The sequence below is a fragment of the Marmota flaviventris genome, chromosome 5 (genome assembly GCF_047511675.1).
Source record: "Marmota flaviventris isolate mMarFla1 chromosome 5, mMarFla1.hap1, whole genome shotgun sequence".
NCBI classification, from domain to species: Eukaryota; Metazoa; Chordata; class Mammalia; order Rodentia; family Sciuridae; genus Marmota; species Marmota flaviventris.
This window is the reverse complement of record NC_092502.1, coordinates 95,765,212-95,786,709: the sequence shown is the minus strand read 5'-3', so window position 1 is coordinate 95,786,709 and position 21,498 is coordinate 95,765,212. Positions and strand designations below refer to the sequence as shown.

The window sequence follows — 21,498 nt, the reverse complement described above, 5'->3', positions numbered from 1 at the left end:
AAAGAAGACATTTGGCATTTGTTTTTTAGGGATTGGCTAGCTTCACTTAGCATAATCTGCTCTAATGCCATCCATTTCCCTGTAAATTCTATGATTTTGTCATTTTTTAATGCAGAGTAATACTCCATTGTGTATAACTGCCACATTTTTTTTTATCCATTCGTCTATTGAAGGGCATCTAGGTTGGTTCCACAGTCTTGCTATTGTGAATTGTGCTGCTATGAACATCGATGTAGCAGTGTCCCTGTAGCATGCTCTTTTTAGGTCTTTAGGGAATAGACCGAGAAGGGGAATAGCTGGGTCAAATGGTGGCTCCATTCCCAGCTTTCCAAGAAATCTCCATCCTGCTTTCCAAATTGGCTGCACCAATTTGCAGTCCCACCAGCAATGTACGGTGGGGTCGGGCTCCAAATTCCTCAATAGGACACCCATAGCACAAAAGTTAATAACTAGAATCAACAAATGGGACTTACTCAAACTAAAAAGTTTTTTCTCAGCAAAAGAAACAATAAGAGAGGTAAATAGGGAGCCTACATCCTGGGAACAAATCTTTACTCCTCACACTTCAGATAGAGCCCTAATATCCAGAGTATACAAAGAACTCAAAAAATTAGACAATAAGATAACAAACAACCCAATCAACAAATGGGCCAAGGACCTGAACAGACACTTCTCAGAGGAGGACATACAGTCAATCAACAAGTACATGAAAAAATGCTCACCATCTCTAGCAGTCAGAGAAATGCAAATCAAAACCACCCTAAGATACCATCTCACTCCAGTAAGATTGGCAGCCATTAGGAAGTCAAACAACAATAAGTGCTGGGGAGGATGTGGGGAAAAGGGTACACTTGTACATTCCTCCCCTACTTTTTAAAAGGTTTTAAATTATGAATTCATTATTTTAATTGTTACATGGCTACTCATTTATTTTGTTCTAGTTAAATTTTTAAGTTGTGGTTTTTGAGGAAATTGACTTATGTTTAGATACATATATACATGCATTCTGAAAGGTTATCTCAGGCAATACAGGAAGAAACTTTGTTGTCTCTGTACAAGCATTTACTAAGTGATGGAAATAACTTTCTTAAGTTGAATGGGAAGCAATGATAGGCCTTTTTTTTTGCTTTGTTTTCTTAGGTTATCTTCTTTGAAGAGAATATTTTTTAAACTAAATCATTGTTAACTTATTTATTGAGCAACAACTGTGTAGAATATTGTTTAAATGACTGTAGGTATCTCTCTACATTTGTAGATAGATAGACAGGTACATACTTAACTTTTTGTATCCACTTAATTTGTAATTTAGGGTGGCTGCCAAAGCACAGATTCAGAGGAATTGCTAATCACTGGGTTAAGTAGTGACCATATGAATATTTAGGAATATTTTATTGCTTTTTAGTTCCTACTTAAGAAAGGCAATCTAGGTATGTAGAGTGGAATTGTTACTATATTTATATTATTTATGGGACACCTTGCAATGCTTATTGCTGGTGGTAGGAGAAATACAATGTTAATAGAATCACTTAAGAATTCTCTTTGCTATTGCTGGCAATTAAAAAGGAGTTAATTATGTGTTTTGGTTTTATGTGTTTGCATTAATTTATTGCATAAACCTGATTATTTTCTTATGGGATTTGGAAGAAAGAAACACTAATCTCAGACAGATTGCAGATTAAATCCTCTAGGTAAAATATTAGAATTTGTTAATATTATCCTCTTTTTATGATCTTAAGATCAGAATGTTTTTATCATGAAGCCTTTTTTTTAAAATATTGTCAAAATTGCATTGAAAATAACTAATATTTTTCATTGACATTGTTTTTGGGGTTTGTAATATGATCAGATAACATGTAACAATACAGTTTAGTGGTAGAAATCATGTAGAGTCTTAGATTGCTGTGGGGGAATAGTACTTTTAATCACATAAGAGTTTATTTTTGTGGAAATAGTATTTGCCTTCTACACAGGGCTTATGAAGGAGAACAATAAAAGAAAGATGAAATATAATACCTTGGAGACCTATTATATTATTGAATGTCATCTTAAGGGCTTATGTTTAGTAGTGTAGATTTGTGGAATCCATAGAAATGCGATCTTTTTCTTAACCTTTAAAAATAATTTATTTTTATTTTTAAGATTTCTCCTTCTCTCTCATTCTGGTCTAATTAGTTGCCAAGATTGTTTATTCTACCTCCTAAATTGCTTTAGAATCTTAACTAACATTTCTCTCTCTCTCTCTCTCTTTCTTTTTGTTTCAAACCCTCATTTTCTCTTTCTTCCTATTGAAGTAGTCTGTTAATTTTCTTCTTGTTCTTAATGTCTCCTTCAACCAATTAACAGTTCTCATTATTAATGATTTTCAAAATGTTTTGACTTCAACTGAAGTGAACTTCTTTATACATTGTGACACAGTACTTGTATGTGTCAAAATTGGAAAAAAAAAGAAAGTAAAATTTAATGAAAAAAATGTCCTTTTTAATTACTATTCATGATGCATCCTATTCTTATTTTAATTTTGTTCTATTCTACTGAAAACAAAAATTAGTGGAAAGCAACTAAATTGAATTTGAAAAACCACTTTATATTGTTTCCAGCATGATCTTGTAAAGACAAATCTTAGATGGTCTCTTGAAACATTTTTGAGAGTCTCCATTGTCCAGACAGTAGTAGCTTTCAAACCTAATTTTGATGATGACTCACAGAAGAAATAGGTTTTACTTCTCATGCATGGTAGCAAGTGCTTTACCTCTGCACCACAACCCCAGCCCCGTCCTTTCTTTTTTAAATGCTAAATCTTCGTGAATTTTCTAGGAATAGGGAAATAACTTTCATAACCAAATATAATGAATTTACTATCAATATAATATTATGTATAGATGTTCTTAATTGTTGCTATAATGTCCTTTATATCTGCTTTTGATTTTAATGAATTGCATTTAATTGTTATGTCCCCTTAGTCTTCTTTAATGTAGAACAATTCCTTCAAGTGTTTTTTTCTTTCATGACATCAACATTTTTGAAGAGTCCAGGATAGGGTCCCTCCCCCCCCAGAATGTGTCTCAATTTGTATTTGATTGCTTCCTCATGATTAGTTTTGGGTTAACCATTATTAGTAGAAATAGTTCATTGGTCATTAGTTCTTAATGCATAACTTACAGGTACAGATGTCACTTGTCCTATTAATGATTTGCATTAATGATTTGAGCTTGTTTGTACCATATTTTGCCATTATAAAAGGTACTTTTTTCTTTGTAGCTAATAAGCAGTCAGTAAATACCCAATTGTTTCAATATCCATTGATGATTTTTGCCTGAATCATTTATTTTCCTCTTGTAATGATGTTGTGAAGTGGTGATTTCTTTCCCCCTATTAATCACATCTTTGAAATTCACCAGTTGACATTCGCCATTATAAAAGTTATGATTAGAGTTTGGCTTCCCCTCTTGGCAGGCCTGCCAGGGAGGTTAAGCTGGGCAGAGAGATATGCAGACATTTATTTTTGTTAATGGATTAATTGTCCTTGTGGTTTCTTTATTAATTACTTGTGACCTTTGTTAGAATAGATCCACAACCTTAGGTTCAGTCAATTCTTCAAATTTGACTAACTCTAGATTGAGTTGTACATACTAAGTCAAGGTACCTTGCTCCTTTGTCAAATTAGTTGATTACATTTATTTATTTTTTAAATATATTTTCAGTTGCCAGTGGACCTTTATTTTTTTTTTTAAACTTACTTATATGTGGTGCTGAGGATCTAACCCAGTTCCTCACAAGTGCAAGGCAAGCACTCTGTCACTGAGCTATAGCCCTAGCCCTGATTATATTTATTTGAGTCTATTTTTGGTTCTCTATTCTGTTGTCCTGCTTATATATCCTTTTGCCAATACCACATTGTCTTGATTATAGCAGCATTATGCAAAGTCTCAAAAATGAATTTCTAGTCCCCCAACTTTGTTCTTTCAATATTACAATGACTTTTCTGGATCTTTTTTCCTTTCCATATAAACTTTAAAATTAGTTTGTTGATATCCACAAAATAACCTGCTGGGATTTTGGTTGGGTTTGCATTGAATGTGTATATCAGGTTGAAAACTCACATTGTGATAATATTGAGTCTCCCTATCCATGAACATGGACTTTTTTTCTTCATTTATTTTGTTGTTTGCTGGTTTTTATCAGAACTTTACAGTTTTTCTCATACAGATCTTGTACATATTTTGTTAGATTTATACTTAATTATTTTATAATTTTTTGGGGGTGGTAGTATAAAGGTACTATGTTTTTAATTTTCAAATTTCACATTTTCATTGCTGGCTTATATAGGAAAGCCATTAACTCTTGTATCCTGCAGCCTTGCTATAATTGCTTATTAGTTCTGTAAGGTGTTTTTTTTTTTTTCTTCTTTTTTACATTGACAGTCTTGTCATCTGGTATGTCTTTATCTGACAAAGATAGTGTTATTTCTTCTCAATCACTAAACCTTTTATTTTTAAAAAAGTTTTTTTTCGTCTTATTGCATTAGCCATCACTTCAAGTACAGTGTTTAAAAGTAGTGGTAGAACAGATAAATGGTAAGGCAAATTTTGCTTGCTTTGTTCTCCATCTTAGTGAGATAGTTTTGAGGTTCTTACCATTACATGTGATGCTTGCTGTAGGTTTTTTTTTTTTTTTTAATTTTTTATTGTTGGTTGTTCAAAACATTACATAGTTCTTGATATATCATATTTCACACTTTGATTCAAGTGGGTTATGAGCTCCCATTTTTACCCCATATACAGATTGCAGAATCACATCAGTTACACATCCATTGATTTACATATTGCCATACTAGTGTCTGTTGTGTTCTGCTGCCTTTCCTATCCTCTACTATCCCCCCTCCCCTCCCCTCCCCTCCCCTCCCCTCTTCTCTCTCTGCCCCCTCTACTGACATTCATTTGTCCCCCTTGTATTATTTTTCCCTTTCCCCTCACTTCCTCTTGTATGTACTTTTGTATAACTCTGAGGGTCTCCTTCCATTTCCATGCAATTTCCCTTCTCTCTCCCTTTCCCTCCCACCTCTCATCCCTGTTTAATGTTAATCTTCTTCTCATGCTCTTTGACCCTACTCTGTTCTTAGTTACTCTCCTTATATCAAAGAAGACATTTGGCATTTGTTTTTTAGGGATTGGCTAGCTTCACTTAGCATAATCTGCTCTAATGCCATCCATTTCCCTGTAAATTCTATGATTTTGTCATTTTTTAATGCAGAGTAATACTCCATTGTGTATAACTGCCACATTTTTTTTTTTTTTTTTGGTAAATGCTCTTTATGGAAGTTCCCTCTATTCCTATTTTGCTGAGCAAATATTTTAGTCATAAATGGAGTTTGGATTTTTGTCAAGTGTTTTTTTTTTTGTATCCACTGATATCTTGTGATTTTTAAAAAGTTTTTCATTGTGATTGCTTGCATTAATTGATTTTTAAAGTCTTTAATCAGCCTTGATAAATTGGTTATAGTGTTTAATTCTTTTTATACATTGTGAGATTTGATTTACTAGTATTTTATTGGAGAATATTCACATCTATGTTAATGAAAGATATTGGTCTGTATTTGAACTGTGTGTTCTTAGGAATTGTGTTGTATAATCTTCATGTATTGAGATTTTCCATCTTTTTTTTTTTTCATTGATTTCAGGTTAAATTCGTTGTGGTCTGATAGAAAATATTGTGTGATTTCTATTTCTGTAAATTTGTTGTGGTACCTTTTATGTCCCAGAATGTAATGTGGGGCGTGTTGGTCAATGCCTTGGGTACTTGAAAAGAATGTGAAATCTGTTGTTTGATGAAGTAGTCTATAGATGTCATTTATATCAAGTTGATTTGAGAATTCTGTTGAGTCAGTGATTTTTTTGCCTGCTGGATCTGTCCATTTTTGATAGAAGCGTGTTGAATTCTAAATTAAAGACTCTGACAATTAACTTAAAGACTCTGACAATGTCTTTAAGTTAATGTATTTAGACTACTGTTGTCTAGGGTAGTGAGTTTAGACTATTGTTGTCTAGGGTAGTGAGATTAATATCCACTGTATTTATTATTTATTCTATCATTTACCCTTTTTGTTGTACATTGTGTGTTCCACACTTTTTGCTGTTTGTGGTTTTAATTGAGTATTTTATGATTCTATTCTCTTTCTCGGCATTTTAATTACATTTTAAAAAAGGCTTTTAATTGTTTTTTAATTGCCTTTTTTAAAATGTAATTAAAATGCCGAGAAAGAGAATAGAAACATAAAATACTCAATTAAAACCACAAACAGCAAAAAGTGTGGAACACACAATGTACAACAAAAAGGGTAAATGATAGAATAAATAGGGAAAATGCATGGAAATGGAAGGAGACCCTCAGAGTTATACAAAAGTACATACAAGAGGAAGTGAGGGGAAGGGGAAAAATAATACAAGGGGGGCAAACGAATGTCAGTAGAGGGGGCAGAGAGAGAAGAGGGGAGGGGAGGGGAGGGGGGGGATAGTGGAGGATAGGAAAGGCAGCAGAATACAACAGACACTAGTATGGCAATATGTAAATCAATGGATGTGTAACTGATGTGATTCTGCAATCTGTATATGGGGTAAAAATGGGAGCTCATAACCCACTTGAATCAAATTGTGAAATATGATATATCAAGAACTATGTAATGTTTTGAACAGCCAACAATAAAAAATTAAAAAAAAAAAAGTATTTGCTTTGGATTTTGCAGTATACATTTATAACTTATCCAAGTCCATTTTCAAGTAATAGTATATTCCTACATCTGTAGTGCAAATACTTTATAGTAGCAAAATATTCCTACTTCTTACCTCTGTACTTTATATTCCTGCAGTCATTTGTTCTACTTACAAGTATGCATAATTAGATCATGCATAATTAGATACCTTGTTGCTATTATGTTGAACAAATTGTTACCTATTAGATTAAGAATAAGAAAAAAAATTTATTTTACCTTTTATCTTTGCTTATTCATTCTTTTGTGCTTGCTATTCATTCTTTCCTATGCTCTTTTTCTTTTTATGTAGATCAGAATTTCTATCCATATCATTTTCCTTTTCTGTGATGAGCTGCTTTAACATATTGTGCAAGACAGATCTGTTGACAATAAATCCATTCATTTTCTCTTTGAGAATATCTTTATTTATCCTACACTTTGAAGGATAATTTTGCAGGGTACAAAATTTTAGGTTGGTGTTGTTTTCCTCTTAGCTCTTTAAATTTTTATTCATTTTTTTTTTTTTTTGCTTGCATTGTTTTTGAGATGCTGGGTGGAATCCTTAGCTTGGTTTTCTTTAGGTAAAGTATTTTTCAATTTCTGGCTTCTTTCAAGGTTTTTTTCTTTGATTTTTTTTTTTGAAGTTTGAATATGATATGCATAGAAGTGTTATTTTGTGGGGCATTTGTTTTGTCTGGAGTTCTGAGTTTATGGATCTGACATTATTTTGGGGAAATTCTCAGTCATTATTGTTTCAAATATTTCTTGTTTCTTTTTCTTTACCTTTTCATTTTCATGTTATACAGAAATTTGTACCTTTTGGGAAATAGGTGGAGGAAAGTGGGGAGGGATTAAAGGAGGCACTGGGGACTGAAATGGAGTGAATTAAATTAGCATGTATGATTATTTCAGAATGAACCCAATTATTATGTATATAGCTCAAATGCACTAATGAAAATATTTTTTTCCTTAAGTTAGACCTTTTGTGGTTGCTTAAGATTTTTTTTTTTTTAATCAGTCTTTTTCTTCTTACTTTTCCCTTTTGGAAGTAATATCTATTGTCATAACTGTATGCTCAGATCCTTTCCTCAACTGTGTCAGTCTACTAATGAGCCTACTAGAAGCATTCTTCATTTCTGTTATAGTGTTTTGATTTCTAGGACTTCTTCTTTATCTTTAGAATTTCCATCTCTCTGTTTACATTATCCATGTGTTTAAATGTTGTCTTCCATTTCATTAAAACACTTAGCATAAAATTAATCATGGTTTTAAAAAAATTCCCAGTCTAATAATTTCCATATCTCTTGATAATGTCTGGTTTTGATGTTTTTGCTGTCTCTTTAAACTGTGGTTTTTGCCTTTTATTAGTATGTCAGTAAAGGGAGCTGGAGTCGTATATTTCCTTTTTCCTACAGGTATGTCAGGCTTTGGTAATTAGTTTTGCTGAAGGCAGGCCTTGTTAAGAATATAGAATGCTCTGGTATATTTTAAAATTGTTCCCCTTCCACTTCTCCCTATCACAAGCATGGGGAGATTTATCTCCTGTATTTACTGTGGGACCTGGGAGAGTTCCTGGAGATGAAACCATATGATTGGGTTCTCTGGAGATTTTAACTCAGACCTGTTCACACTGAGGCTTCTCTACTCTGGCACTGGTTCCCAGGCAAGTTTCTCTGTGGGTTTTCTTGTGGGTTTCTGTTCTGGTGTGCTGTGATTTTCTGCATTTGCCAGTTGCTCAATTTTTGGAGCAGTGGTTTGCCCTGAGGACTCATTTCTCTGAAGAATTTAACAAGAGTATTGATTTTTCAGTTTGTTCAGCTTTTTACTTTTTTGTTAGAAAGAATGAAGTGGTGACTTCTAACTTTGTTATTGCCAGATGGGAATCTGGATGTGTCTAAAAGGAGGGTGGTGGTTGTTTGTTTTGGTACTAGGGATTTAATCCGGGGGTTCTTAGAGCCACATCCCTAGCCCTTTTCATTTTTTAAATTGTGAAACAGGGTTCTCCTTGCATTGCTTGGGGCTTCACCAAGTTGAAGAGGTTGGTCTTGAATTTAGAATTCTCTTGACTCAGCCTCCTGAGTCCCTGAGATTATATGCATGCACCTCTGCATCCAGATGAAAGGGATTTGAAGTTATTTTTTTTTTTTAAAGAGGTTGGAAAGAGATTCTTTTGTGGGAATTTGGAAGTCTTTTAAGAGAAGGGTTGATAGAGGAGATAGCCAAGTAAGAGGAACAGTTCTTTCAAACTAGCAAAAAGATGAAATTTGATAAGTTTTTAAAAAATTCCTATTTATAAATATTTAACTGTCTTTTTAGATAGTTATTGAGCTTGCATTTATTCTTTTTTACTTCAGTACATTTGACAGTAAGTGATGCTTTATTTTTAATATTTATTGAAACACTTAATTGAAACCTAAAAAAATATGGTAGACATTTTATCAGAAGACAGTTTTGAACAAAGAGAGGGAACTACTATCAAGTTAACAAGTATTATCTGTTTCATAAACTTGTTAGAATTTCTTAAACAATGTACTTTGTTGTGTAGTTAAAGGAATTTGTATTCTTTGACCTTTTTGACAGTTTAATAATTTGGGAACTTCTGAATTTTGAGTCTCGTTTTTTTTTTTTTTTTCCCTCCTTTGCAAATCCAGAATGCACATTAGCAGAGGTGTTCTAAAAGCCTTATTATACTAAACTGCCTTTTTTGTTTAACTCTGCTTTTCCTAAACTTACATGCTTAGTGAACAGAGCATGTTCTTTATTTTTTGTTTTCTTTTTAAAAAAAAAATCTAATTTGTTGTATATGAAAACAGAATGCATTATAATTCATATTACAAATATAGAGCACAATTTTTCATATGACTGGTTGTACACAAAGTAGAGTCACATCCTTGTGTCTTTATACATGTACTTAGGGTAATGATGATCATCGCATTCCACCTTCTTTCCTACCCCTATGCCCCTCCTTCCTCTCCCTTCCCTTTTTCTCTTTGCCCTATCTAGAGTTCATTTAATCCTCCCATATTCCCCCTCCCCCTCCAGCATATTATGGATCAGCATCCTTAAATCAGAGAAATCATTCGGCATTTGGTTTTTTGGGATTGGCTAACTTCACTTAGCATTATCTTCTCTAACTCCATCCATTTACCTGCAAATGCCATGATTTTATTCTCTCTTAATGCTGAATAATATTCCATTATGTATGTATATCACATGTTCTTCATCCATTCATCTACTGAAGAGCATCTAGGTTAGTTCCACAGTTTAGTTGTTGTGCATTGTGCTGCTATAAACATTGACGTGGCTGTGTCCCTGTAGTATGCTGTTTTTATAGACTGAGGTATAGACTGAGGAGTGGGATAGCTGGGTCAAATGGTGGTTCCATTCTCAGTTTTCTAAGGATTCTCTATACTGCTTTCCATATTGGCTGCACCAATTTGCAGTCCCACCAGCAATGTATGAGGTGTCTTTTTCTCCACATTCCTTGCCAACACTTTTTGTTGTTTGTATTCTTAATAGCTGGCATTCTGACTAGAGTGAGATGAAATCTTAGAGTAGTTTTGATTTGCATTTGTCTAATTGCTCGAGATTTTGAACATTTTTTCATATATTTGTTGATTGATTGTCTTCTGAGAAGTGCTTGTTCAGTTCCTTGGCCCATTTATTGATTGAGTTATTTGTTTTTTTGGTGTTAAGAATTTTGAGTTCTTTTTTTTTTTTTTTAATACTTTTAGTTGTTAATGGACCTTTATTTTATTTATTTGTATGTGGTGCTGAGAATCAAACCCAGTACCTCATGCATGCTAGGCAAGCACTTTACCACTGAGCCACAACCCCAGCCCAAGTTCTTTATATATTCTAGAGATTAGTGCCCTGTCTGACATGCATGTGGTAAGAATTTGTTCCCAATCAGTAGGCAGTCTATTCACCTCACAGATTGTTTCTTTTGCTGAGAAGAAGCTTTTTAGTTTGAATCCATCCCATTTATTGATTCTTGATATTAATTCTTATACTATGAGAGTCTTATTAAGGAAGTTGGGGCCTAATCTGACATGATGGAGATTTGGGCCTACTTTTTCTTCTAACAGACGCAGTTTCTCTGGTTTAATTTGTAGGTCCTTGATTCGCAGGTCCTTGATCCACTTTGTGTTGAGTTTTGTGCATGGTGAGAGATAAGGGTTTAATTTCATTTTGTTGCATATGGATTTCCAATTTTCCCAGCACCATTTGTTGAAGAGGCTATCTTTTCTCTAATGTATGCTTTTGGCGCCTTTGTCAAATATAAGAAGGATAACTATAAGTATGTGGGTTAGTCTCTGTGTCCTCTATTCTATACCATTGGTCTTACAAGTCTATTTTGGTGCCAATACCATGCTGTTTTTGTTACTATTACTCTGTAGTATAGTTTAAGGTCTGGTATAGTGATGCCACTTGCTTCACTCTTCTTGCTAAGGATTGTTTTAGCTATTCTGGGTCTCTTATTTTTCCAGATGAATTTCATGACTCCTTTTTCTGTTTCTATGAGGAATGTCATAGGTATTTTGATTAGAATTGCATTAAATCTGTACAGTGCTTTTAGTTGTATGGCCATTTTGACAGTATTAATTCTGCCTATCCAAGAACAAGGAAGATATTTCTATCTTCTAAAGTCATCTTTAATTTCTTTCTGTAGCATTCTGTAGTTTCATTGTAGAGGTCTTTCACCTCTTTCGTTAAGTTCAGAGCATGTTTTGAGAAATACAGTAATTGCAATTAACTAAGTTTCTGACTATCTGGTGCTTGCAGTAAAAGTAGATTAGAGAAAGGACCCATATTGTAGGCTTTGTTAAACCTGTATGTTTTTAGTAAATTACTGTACTGAAAATAATTTTATCATGATTCAGCGTTTACTTTTGTGTATAATGGTAGCATTTTACTTTTAAAAATTTATAGTGATGTTGACATTTAATTTTCAAAAAGACTTTAATAGTATGTATTTTACATATAAGATTTTTGTATGGTTCTTTTTTTCATTTTAAATATAAATTTCAGATGTAACTTGATATTTTGATATACATATGTAGTGAAGTAATTTTTACAGTCTGGTAAATTGACATATCTGCTCTGTGTGTGTGTGTGTGGGTATGGTAAGAATACTTTAAAAATACAGAATGCTTCACAAATTTGCATGCCATATTTGAGCAGAGGCCATGCTGATCTTCCTCTGTATCATTCTAATTTTTAGTGTATATGCTGTAGAGCAAGCGTTGTGTATATGGTTTCTACAAAAGGGAAACATTTATCTTTTTGATGGTAGGTGAGACTGATGTGAATTGTCATGAGAATCAGAAAGATTTTTTTTTTTTTTTTGGTACTAGGCATTGAACCCAGGGGTGCCTTACAAAGGAGTTTCACTCAGGGACTGTGACTGGCCTCAGACTTGCCATACTGCTGCCTCAGACCCCACTGAGTATCTGGGATTACAGGTCTTTGTTACCATGCCCAGTGGAAACCTATATAAATATTGAAAAAGTAAAGGAATCAAGTATGTAAGTGTGTGGAATGTTAACACTTACATAGAGACAGTAATGCCAAGAAATCATGTTGTTTTCCTGTATTTTTTTTTTCTTGACACACTATCGTGTGTGTCCAGGAAGAGATGACCAAAAGGCAAGAATAGATAACCTTATTGGTACTTGTTTAGATTTGGAGGGAATGAGAAAGTCTTCTTCGCCAAGAAGCTTATTCTACTTATTAATGACAAATATTATAGAAGCATGACAGAAAAATTTTTGAATAAAATCACATGCATTTGTTTTTGAAATATCTACAATTCTGATTGTTTTATTCTACACATGCTGAAATGATGAGTTCTAGAATAAGGACTATTGAGGATGGAAGAACATAAAATGTGACAATAAACCATTCAGAGTTGTTTTTTTTTTTAAGTTTAAAGTGTGATTGATATTATTGAAGTTTATGTAATTACTTAATGAACACAGAAAGTGAAAAGTAGTGACAAAATCCTAAGAGGCAAAAAAATACACATGCTAAATGAGTAGAAGCATGAATTTCTGTTATCTCTCTGATCTCGGTGAATATGAGGCAGTAGTCATGTAAAGGTAGGAAGAAATGAAGCAGGACTCGGGCCTGGCTTTGTTAACCTTCAATTCAGCTGCTAATGCTGACTAAAGTTTTAAGTTATAGAACAGAACATGAGAGAATTAGCAAAAGTTACCAAAGTGTTGGCTTATATAAACATAAGGCAGTATTGGGAGTTAAATACAAAAAAAATGAGATATATGAGGGGAAAGATTATGTCTGGACAGAGCACTGTTATGAAGTGTTTACAATATATATTTGATTGCCCAATAATTGTTTTATAGACATGTGTACACTAATGCTAACATTTTAAAATAATATTTTTAGTTGTAGATGGACACAATACCTTTATTTTATTTATTTATACATGGTGCTGAGGTTTTTAGGGGATTTTTATATGTATTTCTATATAGAACTATGTATTTTATAAGTTATGTATTTTTATGTTGCATTATTGGGTATATGCACATTTAGAATTAAATTCCCGATGAATTGATCCCTTTATTATTGTGATTACCTCTAATAATAATTTTTATCTTAAAATCTAGTTTGTTTTGCTAGCTAGCTTTTCATTGCTATAACCAAAATACCTGACAAGAACAACTTAGAGTAGAAAAGTTTATTTTGGTTCAAGGTTCACAGTTTCAGAGACTTCAGTCCATTGTTGACTGGCTTCAAGGCAGAAACATGTTGGAAGGGTATGGTGGAGGAAAATGGCTCAATTCATGATAGTTGGGAAGCAAAGAGAGAGAGGTAGAGAGAAGTGAGGGGGCCAAAGACAATTACAGTCCCAAAGGACATGCCCCCATCGCTTCCTTTAGCCATGTTCCACCTGCCTGTAATTTTCACAGTCTTTCACTAAATTCATTCAAATTATTAAACAAGTGATTTGATTCACTGACGTGGTCATAGCCCTCATAATTCAATCATTTCTCCTCTAAATATTGTTGCATTGCTTAACACATGAGCTCTTAATTAGCAATAGTGTGGTAGAATTTTTTCTATCCTTTTAAAAATTTCTGCATTCTTATTAAGATGTCTCTCTTTTAAGTGGATTTAAAAAATACAATTTGTAAATCTTAGTCTTTTAGTGATTATCCTAGAGATTACAACATATTGTTGCCTTATTATAGTCCATTGAAAATTTTTGTTTTTCCTAACAATTTTAAAAACTTAGAATCCTTGAACCTTACTTATCCTTCTCCTGATTTTTAAATTAATGTCCTGTATTTTCATCATACATATGTTTTAATACATATTAAATTATTGTTACTGCTTTATAAATTCAGTGTATATTTAGATTCACCCATGATTTTATTCTTTTTGATACTCTTCATTTTATACTGCATTTCCACCCTTCTCTGTAGGAACATGTTTTGGCTACAGATCTTCTTTTAGGATTTTTTGGTAAACATCTGTTGTCAAACAGATTTACTTTTTGTTTATCTGAAAGCATACTTATTGTGAAGGATATTGTTTCTGTGTTCATACTTATTTTCCTTAAAAAATGTGAAGATATTCCATTTTGTCTCACTTGGAGTACTTTTTTAAAGTTAGCAAAAATTCTTATTACTATTTCAATGAAGATAATGTCTTTCTGATTACTTTTGTGATTTAGTCTTGTTTTTGTTTTTTAGCAACTTTGCTGTAATGTGCCTTGATAATGGCATGTGCTTATGTGTTTTCTTTCTTTCTCTTACTGGGTTCAGTTCAATGCTGTGGATTAAACCCAGGGCCTCAGGCACTCTAGGCAGGTGCTGAGCTATAACATCCCCAGCCCCAAATAATTGTTATTTTAAAGTCCCTCATTTTAAAAGTTACTCACCTGTGGATCCAAAATTGATACTTTGTGACATTTTCATCTTTGATCAGTCTTGCTAGGATCTATTGATTTTATTTCTCTAAGAACCATGTTTTCTTTTTTTTCTAAACTCTTATACTATACTTTTGTTTATTCCTTCCCTGCCCCCCATTGTGTCCTGTGTCTTGGCATGCTATTAAGTTTTAATTAAATGCCAGACATTGTGTTTGGTAGTTTATAGAATACCTGAATGATAGTTTGCTGTAAAAGATGGCTTTTCCTTCTGCTAAGCTGATAGAATGCAATCAGATCACCTGGATAACAAAATTTCTTACTCCTTTTTTGCTATATAGACTTTGCTTCATTCTTATCAGTATAGCTTCAGAACTCAGTGAAGATGTCTAGAGGGGAAATAGATTGTGGTTCAGTTCTCTGTTTCCCTTTTATGATTGAAATCCTGGCCCTTTACAGCTTTTAATAGTTGGCCTACCAGCTTTGTGAGATTGACTGAAAATTCAGCTGAATTCTTTTCTTCCTGTTAGAATCCAGGCAGAGGATCTGGGTCTTTTGAATACATTCTCAGCCTTCTGCATTGTGACCATAATAGACAATATTCTGAGGGAAAAAAGTATCAAGTGGCTCCTGAATAGTGCAGTTACTTTTTGAGGTTCCTACTTTTTCTGAAATGTTGATTCATGAAGTTCTGATTTCCTCAACAGCTCTTAGATGATTAAAAACAGTCAGCTTTCTTTTTATTGACTTATTTTTGTATTTTATTTTCTTTTTCTAGCTTTTCTTGGTTGGAGGATTATTCTGCTCTAAGTAATGTGAAAGTATTATGTGATAGCTCTTGTTTAAAAACAAACAATGCAAGGGGGACTGGGGTTGTGGCTCAGTGGTAGAGTGTTTGCCTAGCACATGTGAGGCACTGGGTTCTATCCTCAGTGCCACATAAAAATAAATAAAATAAAGATATTGTGTCTATGTACAACTAAAAAAAATTAAAAAAACCCAAACAATGCAAGAAAAAAGTATCCACTCCCTAATCTTATTGTTTCTAATAGTGATCATTGCTATTGTGTATATATACATGTATTTATATATGCATATGTATAACTTGTATACATTATTGTATATCTATGAAGTATGTGACTGTGTTATGAGGAATCTTAAATTTTCCAGGGCTGTGGGAGTAGCTTGGTAGTAGAGCACATGCTTAGCATGCACAGGGTCCTAGTTCTCCTCCCCACCCCTACTACCTCCTACCTCCATCACCAAAAAGTTTTTCAGTAGGCAGTATACATTTATGCACAGGAAAAAATGGAATATATACATTTATATTTTTTAATTAAAAAGATCCTCTTCTTTTATTGACATTAGTTCCCCAAATATACTTTCTGTGGTCAACTCTTGGCCACATTTCTGTACATTTGTTTAGCAGATGTTTTTTTTTTTTTTTTTCCCTAACTTAATGCTGGGCTCTACCTGTTTCCTTGTAGGCTACATTTTGCCAGAAGAAGAAAAGTAGTAAATATCATAAAAGAATAAATTGTATAGAATGTGAAAAGTAATAAGTGCTATGAGAAAAAAGAAAACAAACAACAAAAGAATAAAGGGGTATTGGCAATGCCAGAAGAGAGAGTAGTCAAGATAGGTCTCACTGAATGAAATTTTTGTGCAAAGACTTGAAAGTAGTATATGGTAGTATATAAGTATATGGTAGTATATAAGTATATAAGGCATTGTTTGTATATTTATTTATGTATGTTTGAATTATTTTATTCTCTTAAGTGGCTACACAGTTTTCTATTGGATATACATAGTTTATTTACCTTTATTTTTACCTAATCCTACGATATTGCACTATAGTGACGATCCTTGCATGTATATGAGCACATGTGCACTTCCTACTTTTATTTTGATATACTTTTTATATTGTCAGGTCTTTGTTTTTTTATCTGTTAAGTATTTTTGTTATCAATATTTTACATATAAACATTTTTATAGTTTGATAAATATAATTATTGGCATTTATTTTTGGTACAGTTTTAGAATTTGTTGATTATTTTTTAAGCATGAGTGTTACAGCAATATTTACTGAATACTTTTGTGATGTGCTTCCCATTATATATTACAGTTTTAATATATGTGATAGGGTCCTTTTCTAGGATTGATGTGTACATACTAGTAGAAAGATCTGCTACCTGTTGGGTAGCATTTTAGGGGAAGGAGAGATATATAGTCTTAACCAGAGAATAGTCTTAGGTTGTAGACTGTGGCAAGTGATGTCAAGGAGCTTGTTGAGTTTGAAGATCAACTAGGTGGTAGGTATTCTTTTTTCTTAAGGCTTTTTTTTTTTTTTTTAAATGTCTATTTTGAAGTTTCTTTGTGAATAACTTAGAATTTATCTGTAAGACTTTCCTAAGTTGTTGCTGAAATTATATTAAAGGTAACAAATATAGCAAACCATCAACTACAAAGGAATTTTAAAGAATTCCATACATTTAGAAAAATTAAAAGAATTCCATGATTTAGTTAAGGAAAATTAGTAATTTGAAGAGACTGGAATGGATCATTAAAATGTTTGTAAGCAGAATGCTGCCAAAGCTAAGAAGCTTAACAAAATTTGAAATATATCAATAAAATATAATGTGAATTGAATTACTAAATTACATGGAAATGATTTATTTCCAAAATTTCTATGCTTATTTCTTATAACAGAGTTGATCTTATTTAAAAGCAATGACAACCAGAAATTCCATAACTAGTGGAGGCTAGGTGGGCTTGGCCTAACAAAATAGAAAGGGAGGAATTAAATTAAAACTTTGGTTATAATATTGAAGATGTTTGTGTCTTTTGTGTGAAAGCTGACAGATTTAGATTATTCAAAAGAGCAGTTGGAATAGCTTTCTTGTAATTGAGTCTTATTTAGTCTACTTTCACTAGACTATTTGTTCCAAATCCTGGAGTTCCCTGAGACTCTTTCAGGAGATTCATGAAGTCAAATGAATTATGTAATAGTAAGACATTATTTGTCATTATCACATTCTTGACATTTGTTCTGGTGGTACAAAGTGATGAGGTAAAATTTCTGTTTCCTTCTTACAAATTAATGCAGTGATACCTCATTGTACTAACCAGTCATCATATTCTTTGCTACCACATACTTGTGAAAAAGATAAAAAAGCCTGTCTCAATTTAAGGGTGTCTTTGATGGAACAGTACAAATTAATAATTTATTAAGTTGCAATCAGAATATATGTCTGCTTAATAGTCTGTTATTGAAAAGGAAAATACATATAACACTGCATGTGGAGGTTCAGCATCTTGAGGAAAAGCAATTATGTGATTATTTCAGTTGAGAGCTGAGCTAGCCACTTATTTTATGGCTCATTAGTTTTGCATTGAAGAATGACTGAAAGACAAAGAGGTTTTTAAGACTTGAGTATTTGACAGACTTTTTCTTGAAAAAGAACTGATGGTATTTGACAATTTTATGCAAAATTAGAATTTTGGGAACCTTATATCTGCAACTGAGAATTTAGGAACTTCATACTTAATGACTTTTCTATGAAATTGATTTTTTGGAAGTCTCTAAGACAAAATTCGGGTTTAGTCATTTGCTAACAGGAGTAACAGAACACAGCAGTTATAGTAATAGTTTGGTAAACTATTACCTAAGTAAAGCATTATTATTATAGTAAAAAGAGATTATAATCAGCAGTGGCCAAAAGCTGCATAGCGAAGAGTTCAGGAAAGACTAGATAAAAACTTCTGGTTTTCCTGTTCTTCTGGAGTCATATGGATAGTGCTTAATTTTCCAGCAATAATGTATGTATGATAATATTAATGAAATATCTACAACCAGGAAAACACACCTGACCCTTGGTGTCTAAGATTTTTATTGGGGGTTGATTATGTGGGCTGGAAACACCCATGTGGTTTATGTTAGTAACTTTTGTTACTCCCATCATTTTGACTCCAGATGTGAAACTGATTTTGAGTGGACCAAGGCCCCCACCATAAAGCACATTTTTAGCATAAACTCTCTGGTGTGGATCAAGGCTCCCAGTAAGCAAAAGCACTCTTATTAAGTAGAGTATTTCAAAGGCTTAAATGCTAACTCCCATGAGTTGGGCTAGAGCCAAACCTTTTTTGGGAATATCAGTATTTGTGTAATAATGATATAAGGAATGTGATGCTTTGGCATTGTAAATGAAATAAAAATTGTAAATTTTCCACCTGGAAAATCTATGTAGCTCAGCAAACCAATATTTTTCAAATGACCATTGCATAATGCTACAAAATACATATGAGTAAATGACAGACCAATGGATTTAATGGAATGGAGTATAGATGTTTTTAAGTATGGTCAGATTGAACATTTCATCTAAATTAAAAGTAACTATGTTAGGTTATATCTTTATGTACTGTGAAACAAAACATACAGCAACAGATTAAATGCAGAAATGGATATGAAAATCTAGCTGTTGTTATTAAGTTATATATTAAAGAGTTATGCAAAATGTAAAATAGTGCTACTCTTTACATAATTTTGTTATGAAAAATGTTTTATGTAAATAATACATTAGCCATATTAACAATAATCCCATCATCTGTTATTTTAAAATTCATATTTAAATTGTTTAAAATATATTTTTAATTTTTCCATTTTTAAGTTGTACTAGTTTGGAGGCAGAATTTAAAGATCTCTATAGTGGGATGGGAGGACTATGCTGGCTGAGGAAATAGTTTGAGTGGGAGAACACAAGACTTCTTTAATTTGGCTAGATAATGTGGATTCCAGTAAGGGATTATGACTTTAGAATTTATGTGTAGGCTAGGGCTATTATCTTTATGGCATTGTGCCAGGTGATAGAGAATTGTGAATATGATTTACTTGTTCCCAGTGTTCTTAAGTACCTTTGATTTAGTGGTGAAAATGACTAACAGAAAAAACACCTCCCAAAAAAGAACTAAGCAAGGGACATGATATAAGATTAATTGTGAACAATCAAGGAGATGACACTTTAACTAGGCACTGAATAATGAGATGAATTTCTTTAGGCAAAGAGTTGGCAATAAGGGCATTTCAGATTAAAATAATAGTATGATCAAAGGGATAGAAGCTTGAAAGTGCATGATTGGTATGTTTAGGTAGTGGCAAGTAGTCCAGTGGAAATTGGCCAAGATTACTGAATGAATACCATGGATTTCAATTTATAAGCAATGGGACTGTTTAATATCTCAGTTCAAGTTTTGATTTGTGATTTACGGCTTAGCCATAATATTAGAATATTACAGGTGTATAAGGAGATAGACAATCAGTAAACTGGAAGATCTTTTGTGGGAATTATTACTGGATACTATGAGAAAGGATATTGACAGGAAAAGGAAATGATAAGATGGAACAAAGAGCATTGAGAAAGTGGGATTCCTAAAAAGGCTTTTTGACTGATTGAATATGAAAGAAATAGGACAGAGGAGTAAGACAGATAAACTCATGAGAAGTTTGCAGTATGTTGAATTGGATGTATTTTTTTAACCTTATAAAACAGCAGATGTTCTAATAGCTTGGTTGACTGGATTGATGTAAAGATAAAAAGTAGAAGAGGAAGGCTGTAGGAAGACTATGACTATGAGGTCTTTTTTTTTTTTTTTTAATATGTTGGATTTAATTGTTAGTTGAGATATCCAGATTGAAAGATTCACCAGCTGATAGAAATGCAATACTGTCTTTAAAGTTGATGGGAGAGTTAGAAATGATTTACATTGTTGAACACTTTTTATCATGATACTGGATAAAAACAATGGTATATTTGTGACCTAGATTATATAAGTGGTAACTTTAAAGTTTGTTTTGGAGCTCTTAAACAAAACCTCCTTAAATACACTTTTTGAGATGACGTTTGGGGTCAAGGCAGAGTGTTTCCAAATTATTTAAAATACAAAGGGTTTTAATTAATATGATTATATTATTTTAGTTGTCTTATTTACTCTTCAAAATGAATATAGAATCATATCACAGCTGCTGTTAATGGTACAGGTAAAAGCTATTATGTATGGTTTGGTGAGGAATTTCAGAGAACAACTTGAATCTGGAGTTAATATAGCATATAGAGTACTGTTTAATATCTCTTGTTGGACTAGGCATGATGGTACACTCCTACAATCCAAACTATTTGGGAGGCTGAAGCAAAAGGATCACAATTTCAATGCCAGCCTGGGATGCTTAGTGAGACCTTGTCTCAAAATAAATGGAGGATAAAATGACCTGAGATAGGGCTTAGTGGTAGAGTGCTTACCTACCACATGCAAGGCCCTGGGTTAAATTCATAGCACTATAAAAACAAACCCAAAATAAAGAACAACAGACAAACAAAAGCTCTTCATATAATAATGCTTGTATAGAAGAGGATTGAACAATTGTTTTTTGTATTACTTTATGTAGCAAACGAGAAATGGTGACTTGAGAATATCAGCCTGTTAGCTTTTCTATTACAGTAAAGTACACTATAAGTGAAAGAAAAGTTTAATTTTTAAAAATTAATACGTAGACTGGTACTTCAGCAATTCCTTTCACTCTGAATGTCTTTTTTCTCCAAGATTTCTAGACCTTTCTTACAGAGATTAAAAACTGAGTGGAGTGTGGAGTGTTGGAATAAGAAAGTTGCAATATCCTTGGTGTATCTATGTTTTTCCCAGTTTTGGGGGAACTTCTGCACATAAACAATCAAAGCCTCTCATTATTATAGATACAAAAAGCTGGTTTCTGGTAACTATGGACTAATTTCTTCTTCCATGTGGGAAACGATCTTTGGAATTAATACTACTCTACAATGTCAAAGAGGATGAGTTTCTGGGGAAAAGT

The 21,498-nt window shown here is 32.8% G+C and overlaps 1 protein-coding gene and 1 non-coding gene across 2 annotated transcripts in view; one reads left to right on the top strand and one right to left on the bottom strand.

Annotated features, from left to right (window-relative positions):
* Positions 1 to 21,498, top strand: part of Rasa1 (RAS p21 protein activator 1) — a 107,453-nt gene that overhangs the window by 12,255 nt on the left and 73,700 nt on the right. The gene's annotated exons all lie outside the window — the stretch shown is intronic.
* On the bottom strand, positions 11,885 to 11,992 carry LOC114086663 (U6 spliceosomal RNA). The gene has a single exon (XR_003581663.1). It is a non-coding gene; the product is annotated as a U6 spliceosomal RNA (small nuclear RNA).